The sequence below is a fragment of the Dipodomys ordii genome, unplaced genomic scaffold (genome assembly GCF_000151885.1).
Source record: "Dipodomys ordii isolate 6190 unplaced genomic scaffold, Dord_2.0 Scaffold89, whole genome shotgun sequence".
In the NCBI taxonomy this organism is placed as follows: domain Eukaryota; kingdom Metazoa; phylum Chordata; class Mammalia; order Rodentia; family Heteromyidae; genus Dipodomys; species Dipodomys ordii.
This window is the reverse complement of record NW_012267305.1, coordinates 8,016,721-8,027,381: the sequence shown is the minus strand read 5'-3', so window position 1 is coordinate 8,027,381 and position 10,661 is coordinate 8,016,721.

The following is a 10,661-nucleotide window of genomic DNA, read 5'->3' as shown; positions in this document are numbered from 1 at the left end:
GTTGAGCATTTCTTCATGTGTCTATTGGCCATCCTTCTTTCTTCTTCAGAGAAGTTTCTCTTTAAGTCTTTCGCCCACTTGTTTATTGGGCAGCTGTTTCTTTGAGGATTTTCAACCTGTATTCTTGTTCCAGCATTTTGTTATCTCCCATCCCTTCCCCAGATTAGAAAAATTTATATACAAGATGCAGGGCACCAGAATCAAGTACAGTGACAACAGGGGTTAAACTATGGAGGACAAACATGCAAAAGGAACAAAAAAAGTTTAAATAGGGATACAGGTTGGCCCATTGTAACAATGAGATATACAAGACACTGTTGAACAACAAACTTTATAATTTAGGTGAGGGTGGGGGGAGTGTAATTTTGGAAGTGGGAAGGAAGGGATGGTAGTGGAAAAACAAAGGAGGAGGCAACAATGCTTGATAAGAAATGTACTCATTACCTTGCTCATGTATAACTATAACCCCTCTGTACAGTATTTTCACAATAAAAAACTTATTAAAAATAAATAAAAAATCACATAGTACATTAAAAACAACAGCAACAAAGAAAAGAAACATCTTGTGTCCCTATCTTGGGTTTCATTTCACTTAGCATCATCTTCTATGGTCATATGTCGATAGCTTTTGACCTTTTCTGCATGTCTTGTAAGATTATCCTAGACATAGTCTAGTTATTGCAAATAAAGGAAACCATGGGACCTATGTTTCTTTGGGTCTGGCTTAATACAACACACACATTTTTAAAAGGGGTCAAATTTCATCAGAGAACAGCATCTTTCTCCTCCCCCCCCAATATTTCTTTAGATATGTGAAACCCTTTCCTTTTTTATTACCACTTTTATAGGAAGTATGTTTTGATGGGAAGCAGGGTCTCTATCATTGATACAAGTATCAAGGATACTTGTTCTACAGTGGTAAGCATTTTTCTCATTGCTGCTATACCTGATGCTTCACTGAGTATCTTTGTGTACATATTTTTTCTTCTCAATTATTTTCTTAGGTTAAATCCCGAAGAGTGGGATTGCTGGGTCATTTTCATGACTCTTTATACATTTTGCTATATTGCTTTGTAAGTGAGCTCTAATGTTAGTATATGCGTGTATAGCTTCACTTGAATACTAACATTTGGTAGTGTGTTTGAAATTTAACTTAATGGGAATAGAGTATTCTATGATTGCTGCTTTAATTTGTATTGCTGCTAGGGTTACACACTGTTGGGTTTTGTTATAGACTAAAAAGGTTCACCTAAAACATCAGAAAATATATACACCATTAATATTTTTTTGTTGGTAGTGGGACTTGAACTTGGGGCCTTGGTGCTGTCCTTGAGTGCTCTACCACTTTGTGTCACAACTCCATTTTCAATTATCTGGTGGTTATTTTGTGATAAGAGTCTCATGGATTTCACAGCCTAGGCTGGCTTTGGACCAAGATCCTCAGATCTCAGCCTCTTGAGTAGCTAGGATTATAGGCATTAGCCACCAGCAGCAGGTCTATACATGTTAATTTAAAAGAAGAATTACTTATTAAAATTATGATAGCACATTTTTAATGAGTACTGGCTCTGTGCCAGGTACTGTGCAACAGCTGAAGTATGCAGCTGCAAGTTGAATCTTTGTGTCTATAATAGGAGGTACATGTTGGCTATTACTGTCTCTTAGATATTTTAAAGGAAAGCGAAATTTATTTAAAAATTTAATCCACATTATTAGTGCAGAGCAATTGTACAAAAGGATTTCATTGTGCCGGGCACCGGTGGCTCATGCCTGTAATCCTAGCTACTCAGGAGGCTGAGATCTGAGGATCGCGGTTCAAAGCCAGCCCAGGCAGGAGAGACCGTGAGACTCCTATCTCCAATAAACCACTAGAAAACCGGAAGTGGCGCTGTAGCTCAAGTGGTAGAGCGCTTGCCTTGAGCTGAAGAGCTAAGGGACAAGCGCCCAGGCCCAGAGTTCAAGCCCCACAACCGCCAAAAAAAAAAAAAAAAAAAGGATTTCATTGTGATAACTCCATATAGTCAAATTCACCTCTTCTATTCGTGTTTATTATTTCCCACTCCTGCTTTTATAAATAATTTTAGATAGGTTTTATTACACACACACACACACATACACACATAGGAACACATTCACCCTTCTATACTTCCCTCAGTTCTACTGATACCTCTGACTAGAATCCCTTTCTTTTCTACTCATTCATTTTTTTGGGGGGTCTATGCTTTGTGGCTTCTTTGATGTAATATGATAGTCAGGAGTTGTATCTAGTTTCCTTCAAACAACACAATTGAATTCTTTTCTATGGCTTCATAATAGTTATCTATATGTACCACATTTTCTCTATGCAGTCATCAGTCGATGGAAACCTAGGTTGATTCCATTGTTTGACCATTGTAGATAGTATTGCTATAAACACAGGTCTGTATTGACTTACATACCTTTAGATTAACAGTCATGAGTGGTATGCTATTATCATATGGTAGTTCTCTAATTTTTTGATATCTGTAATGACTGCAATAATTTACATCCCCACTAACAATATATAACTGTTTCTTTTTCTCTACATGCTCACTAAGATCTGTTTGCCGTTTTTTGTCATTGTTGGTCGTGGGCCTGCTCTCTGGGCCTGGGCACTGTTCCTCAGCTCTTCAGATCAAGGCTAGTGCTCTACCATTTGAGCCACAGCGCCACTTCCAGGTTTTCTGCTGATGTGGTGCTGAGGAATTGAACCCAGGGCCTCATGCATGCAAGGCAAGCACTCTACCACTGAGCCACCTTCCCAGCCCCTGCTGTTTGCATTCTTGATGATTATCATTTTCATTAGGCATCTTTGGCCCATTATGAATTAATTTTTTATTGTTTGAGAGACAGTTTTCAATAGGTGAGGATATCTAGTTTTCCCACCACCATTTGTTGAAGATGTCAGAAAAGAGAAACATAATAGGCATTTAGTACCAAAACATTTGAGTTAAACTGCTCTGACTTCTTTGTCAGAATCCCATATTAAAAAAGACACATTCAAAAATGCTATTTGAAGAGATTTTTTAACAAAACACTATTACAAGATAAGGTAATAAAGTAGGACTAGAATTAGCAATGTTGATAGCCTTGCAGAATATTATCACCCTGAGGCCTAAAGAAAAAGTGAGGGGTGGAGTAGTCCATTAGTAGAGCAGAGTGAAATCTGGGGAAAAGAGATCATCACATAAGTGCTATAGTCTTATGTAGAAGATTATAGCTTCTGCCCAAGTATGCTGTCTACCAGTTCTCCAGCTCACAGGCTGAACCTAAAGATAAGCAGAATATAAAGACGTAAATGAACTGCCCAGCATATCAGTCGGCTAGGGCTTAAATCATGGTACAGAAGGTCAAAGAATGGATCTGATATTAATAAGCTACCCAGTTTATGAAATTTTTGTTATAGCTATTCAAACAGTATAGGACAGTTTCCAACAAGATTTTCATATTGTCCAACCAATTTCTGGCTGGAAAGAGGCTGATTGTTCTAGATATAATTACCAAAATGAGATTAGCTGTTTCTGGTTTTCATGCTCCACTTATGATACAATCATTGTTATTCTCAAACAGCTAAACAAGTCTTTGAATTATGGGAGCTTATGGGATGAGCTAATTGGATTAATGATGGAATGTACACACCACTATCTATAGAATCATAACATTATTGGATAGTCATACCAGTCAGAATCTATTGCTATTTTTCGACTATGTTTATTGCAGCACTATTTACTACAGGTAAGATATGAAACCAACCCAGATGCCCCTCAGTAGATGAATGGATCAAGAAAATGTTGTATATGTACACAATGGAATTCTATGCTTCCATCAGAAAGAATGACATTGCCCCATTTGTTAGGAAATGGAAAGGCTTGGGAAAAAAAGGTCAGCTAAAGTGATGTTATGGAAATGAACCCTAAGATATGTATTCAAATGTTTTTTTTTCTTTCATGCGATTGTTTCTAACACATTTATAAGATTATTTCTTTTTTTAATTTAATTTAATTTTATTTGTGAACATAATGTACAGAGGGGTTACAATTACATGGGCGGGATAATGCGTACATTTCTTACCAAGCATTGCAGCCTCCTCCTTTGTTTACCCTTCACATCCCTTCCCAGCCTATAAGATTATTTCTTTGCTGCTTTGTATGTCCACCCCCCACAGTATAACCCGTGCTTTCACTGTATTTGATGTTGGTATAATTTGTGGAGGGGAAGGGGAAAAACTAATCGTCTAAATAGGGATACAGGTGGACCCATTGCAACAATGAGATGTACAAGTCGTTATGTCGAAAAATGAACTTTACAACTTTGGTGCGGGGGAGGGAGGTAGCCCGGAGGTTTGGGTTGGGGGGCAGGAGGAGGATGGGAAGGGATGGGAAGGGGAAACAAAGGAGGAGGCTATAATGCTTGATAAGAAATGTACTCATTATCTTGCCCATGTAATTGTAACCCCTCTGTATGATATTTTCACAATAAAAAAAGAATCTATTGCTATTTTTATAGGTCTCCATAATATTTTTTTTACAAGTTAACCCAGGTTAAGCTGATATGAAATATTTTGTGCTTGTTTAAAGTGCAAATATTTATGACTTTTGACCTATGAAGACAGCTGCTATATCATGACATAATCACAATATTTATATCAATATTGAAGATTTTTCTGTTATCCTCTAGTGATATATGACAAAGATCCTGCCTTCGGGAAATTTCTACCTACTGAGATCATGTAAAGAAGTCACTTTGGATAAACAAAGACGAGTGAAACAGGTACTGACATTATATTTCACATAGTACATGATACCTATTCATTCCAGATCTTAAATTCATGACAGGAAGAATCCTTCTCACTGCATACTGTGTCCACTCTTAGATAAGCATTTATGGGCAAAAGATCAAGATCCCATAACATAAACAATTTACCACCACATTGTGGGACCATTCTCAGAGAAAGAAATTAAGATCCCCTTCAAGATTTGTTAATAGTTAATATTTAAGAGACGTATCCAACACAAAATGTGAATCTGTGTCCCTTTCTTCTGCTTATTTTTTTTTGCCTTATTCTATCTGGCAAGAATCCTGAGTGTTAGTAATTTACCCATTTCTTAAAAAATGTTTTTCCCACCAACGAGGAGGCAACAAGGCTAAAGAAGTGTATTCATGACATTGCTCATGTAACTGTAACCCCTCTGTAAATAAAAAACTTATTTAAAAATTAAATTCACTACTAACATTAAAAAATGTTTTTCCTGTCGAATAGGTGTCTCTACATTATTCACCTCTGATTTCTTGCCATTCACTTTTTAAATTATTTACTTCAGAGTTACTGCCATAAAAGTTGCATGCCTTTTGAATTCTAATCCTTAATGAAATTCACACATAATCACAAGATCTCTCTCTTCAAGATAATCTTTATATATTTTTTGTTTTGATTTTTATTTTACCAGGAAGTTACTTATGAGCAATGTTGCATATGACATAATGAGCTCGGTGGATGATCTAATTTTTGTAAGTTTCCAGTAGTTCTGAGAAGCAGGATCAGTGAAAATCAATCCTGAGACTTTAGTGTTTTGGTCCTTAAATTGAATTAAAGGAAGAAAAACACTAAAGAGTCTGAGGCTTGTGTGAATTACATTTTATTTAGTCCAGAAATGGATATTAGATTCATATTTTTTATTCTTCTTATGGACATAAAGAAATTCTAAGAAGGGGATTATTTGTTATTCTTGCAGCAAAACATCGAAATACAAAGAACTGTACTTACATCAAAAGAAAAAAGGTGCTTCTTAGTCATAGAAACTTTTTGATTATTCTTTGCAAAATTTGTCATAATGGGAAACTGAAGATTATGTGGGTATCTGTTTCTTGTCACTTTTGCTCTATTATTCTCTGGTGGTTTCTAAATATCCCTTTATTGGTAGTAAATACCACATAAAGCCTTTGTGGAAAGAGAAATATGTTTTCTATTTGTCAATGTTATTTTATTGTAAAGGGACTGTACAGAGAGGTTACATTTTCATGAATAAGGTACATTTTTTGTTGAACAGTGTTACCCATCCCATTGTTGTCTTCTCACTTCCCTTTCCCTCCTCCATCACCTCTCCCCCACCCCCCATGAAGTTATAAAGTTGATTTCTGACTTATTGTCCTGTGAGTATCCTTGTTGCAATGGGTCATCTTTTGTACTTCTTTCAGCAGTTTATTTCCCTTCCTTTCCATTCCCCCTCATATATAAAATGGAGGGTACCAGAATGAAAGACAGAGATTGCCAGGGATAAACCAATGGAAAAAGAAAAATGAAGTAAACCGAGAAGAACTAAATACAATATATTGGTGACATCAAGGTTTATGACTAAAAAAATAATGACCTTTGTTTCCATGTATTGGAATTCATTTCAGTTAGCATCATTTTGTATGGTCATATGTTCATAGCTCTTGAGCTATTATGATTCTCTGTCAGGACTAACCTAGACTTATGCTAATTATTACAAATGAGGGAAACCATAGAGCTTATGTTTCTTTGGGTCTGGCTTACTTCCCTTAATATTATTTTTTTCCAAGTATTTCCATTTCCCTACGATAGGGGCGATATCATTTTTTCTGATAGAAGTGTAATATTCCACTGTGTAAATATATCATATTTTCTTGATCCATTCATCTATTGAGGGGCATCGGGTTGGTTCCATATCTCAGCTATGGTAAATAATGCTGCAATGAACATAATTGTGCAGTTAGCTTTAGTGTGGCCTAGTTTCAGATCATTTGGATAAATGTCCAAGAGTGGGATTATTGGATCACAGGGGAGTTTTATGTTTAGTCTTTTCAGGAACTGCAATACTGTCTTCCAGAGTGGTTGGACCAGCTTACATTCCCACCAACAGTGTAGTAGCATTCCCTTTTGGCCACATGCCTTTCAGCATTTTTTATTATTTGTTTTTTTGATAATAGCCATTCTAACTGGGGTGAGTTGGAGATTTTTTTGTAGCTTAGTAGTATCTCCAGTCAAGAAAATATTAACCCAAGAAAATATTAACCCAAGAAAATATTAACCCAAATATTCATTAATTTGCACACTGCATTGGAAAAGTAGAGTTTTTAAGTCTATTTTAATGTCATTTGTTGGACTTAAATTAACCTAAAGTTTGAAATAATAATACAGTTTTACAGATCTCCACCCTAGTGATTGCAATAAGTATTAATAGCAATGAATGTAACAGTACAGATACTTTAATAACTTCGAATTCTTCATGGAAACTTAGTCCACAGAGGCTCTCTTTCTCCACCTTCTCAAACTCACAAAATTATACTAAGAAAAAAATTGAAGTATAAAGTAATTTAAATTATCCTCTTGTGCATTGTAGAAACACTAATTTATATAGGTCTTAGGTTAGAGGTTTTGTAGCATTTTTTAATACCAAATAGAAAAAAGAAAAACTACCCAGATTATCCAAGTAAAACAAAACAAAGAGAAACTTTCTCATTCCAATGCTCAAGCATCTTTCAAATGATCTTACCAACCTGTGAGAAGAAAATATTTGGATGTGGCTTCTGAGATAGCATCATAGTAACTTTGGTGGGGAATGCTCATCTTAAAGGACCATACCACACATCAAAGGAAAGGGAAAATAATAGATTGTGGCAAAGTGCTTTGAAAGGAATCTCCTTTCTCTAAAGAGATAGGTAATATTTGGCAGAACTTGGTTAGACTGTGAGAACTTCAAGGCCAGAGAAGTGATGTAGATTTCCTACCCAGAGAAAATTTGGGAAAAACAAAACAATGTTTCCATTACAGCAGAGTAAAGCTTAACTTACATGATAAAGCTTTAGGTGACATGGACTCATCAGAGATTGCCAGAGGTATGGCTTTATTCTCCCAGTACAAAGTGCCCACCTTTGTGTAGTGCCCTATGCTGAGAGAGAGAGGTAGGAAATTCAGACTTACTAAAGAGGATCATTGTGTCTCAGAAGGTCTCAAAAACTGGGAGAGTGAGAAGGACTTAAGGTCTCAGAGACTAGGAGAGTGAGAAGGACTTAAAGTAAAATAAAGCTGGGTGTTGTAGGATGGGAACTATGAAGGCATTGAGAAGGGTACAGAAAACGAGCAGGTGTTTCCACAGGACTTGCTAGTACAAAGAAGGCAAGAGAGGATTTTCTCTTTTTTTTGCCACCTTGAGCTTTTTATTTATTTTTTCCTCTTCTTTTTTTTATTTTGAAAATACCATACAGAGGGGTTACAATTACATGGGCAAGATAATGAGTACATTTCTTATCAAGCATTGTAGCCTCCTCCTTTGTTTCTCCTTCCCATCCCTTCCCATCCTCCCCCCTAAACCCAATCCTCCTCCCACAACCACCACCAAAGTTGTAAAGTTCGTTTTTGACATAACGACTTGTACATCTCATTGTTGCAATGGGTCCACCTGTATCCCTATTTAAACCATATGTTTTTTCCCTTCCCCTCCACAAATTATACCGACATCAAATACAGTGAAAGCAGGGGTTATACGGTGGGGGAGGGACATACAAAGCAACAAAGAAAATAATCATAAATGTGTTAGAAACAATTGCGTGAAAGAAAAAAAAACATTTGAATACATATCTTAGGGTTCATTTCCCTAACATCAACTTAACTGATCTTTTCTGCTTGACTCAGACATATACTAGTTATTGCAAATAAAGGAAACCATGGGATCTATGTTTCTTTGGGCCTGGCTTACTTCACTTAATATAATTTTTTCCAAGTCTTTCCATTTCCTAACAAGGGGCAATGACATTCTTTCTGATGGAGGCATAGAATTCCATTGTGTATATATACCACATTTTCTTGATCCATTCATGTACTGAGAGGCATCTGGGTTGTTTCCTTATCTTAGCTATAGTAAATAATGCTGCAATAAACATAGTTGTGCTGGTATCTTTAGTGTGGTCTTGTTTGTGAACATTTGGGTAAATGTCCAAAAGTAGGATTGCTGGGTCATAGGGGAGCTCTATGTGGAGTCTTTTGAGGAACCTCCATACTGCTTTCCAAAGTGTTTGAACAAGTTTACACTCCCATCAACAATGTAGTAAGGTTCCCTTCTGGCCACATCCCCTCCAGCATCTGTTGTTATTAGAGTTCATGATTTTAGCCATTCTAACTTGAGTGAGGTGGTATCTCAATGTTGTTTTGATTTGCATTTCTTTTATTGCTAGGGATGTTGAGCATTTCTTCATGTGTCTATTGGCCATCCTTCTTTCCTCTTCAGAGAACTTTCCAAGAGAGGATTTTCAAATATCTGTTTTTTTTTTCATTTTGGTAAATTTCATTTTTATCTTTTTTTTTGGTCGGTTGTGGGGCTCGAATTCTGGGTGTGGGTGCTGTCGCTGAGCTCTCCAGCTCAAGGCTAGTGCTCTACCACTTAAGCCACAGTACCACTTCTGGTTTTCTGGTTGTTAATTAGAGATAAGTGTCTCACAGACTTTCCTGCCCAGGCTGGCTTTGAACCACTATCTGCAGATATCAGTTTCCTGAGTAGCCACCAGTGCCTGGCTATTTTTATCTTTAAGTAGGTTTACAAAGGAGTTACCAATTAGAAAATAGTATATGAATACAGTAAATCTTGATCAATGTCCCTCTTCATCATTCTTTCCCATCCCTCCCAAGTCCCACACCTTCCCTCAGTTTTCTTAGCTTTGTACAGTTTGAATTTTATGACTGCATACTCCCCACTTTTTCTCTTCATCTGTCTATCCTCTGCCCTTGATCCTACCCCCCCACACTTTTGAGTACCTAATTCCTGGTATTTCTTTTGCTGGACTGTCTTTCAAAGGAATGACATCATTGGAGTTCTCTCCCTGAATCTAGTTATTTCAGTTAATACACTTGTGTATACTTGCATACTACCCTGAAGTGTTTATTTATATATTTGTAGATTAATTCTAGCTTCCACATATGAGGGTAAATATACCTCCCTTGTCTCTCTGCGCTTGAGTTACTTCACTCAAAGTACTTTTTCTGGATCCTTCCGTTTCTTTGCAAATGTTGTAATATTCTTTCTATGGATGAGCAAAATTCCATTGTGCATATGTATCTCTTTCTTTGTATGGTCCATGACACAGCCTGTATGTATTGGAATAGCTAAAAAGTATTGAATCAATTATAGCTTTCTTTAATGTTCAGTTCTTTTTTATGTTGAAATAGAAATTATATTTTGTAATGCACCATTGCCAAAAAAAGGACAAATTCTTCTAACTCCTTATTCACTGCATAATTTCCCACATAAATGAGATGGTGTCAAATGAAACACATTTATTCATTCAAAAAATTATATGTTAATGCTGCAAGGAGAATTCAAGAAAATATTCACAAAACTTGGAAAATATTTCGCCGAGGCCCACTGAGCTGCCCTTGCCTAGACAGAGGACAGGTAATTTGCTGTGACTAATTGAAAAACATAAAGAACATTAACATGAAGAATGAAAGCATAATCTGTGGTATAACAGGCAGTGAAACTGTTCGCAAAATCGATTACTTTCAATGTAACGTGTTTCCTTCTTTAGTTCAGGAATAGATTTGTTCAGGTGCTGTCTATTTTAAACGCCTGCTATAGTGACAACATGTGAAAGGTCATAGGTAGGCTCTCGTCACCTAAGGGCTTATTTTC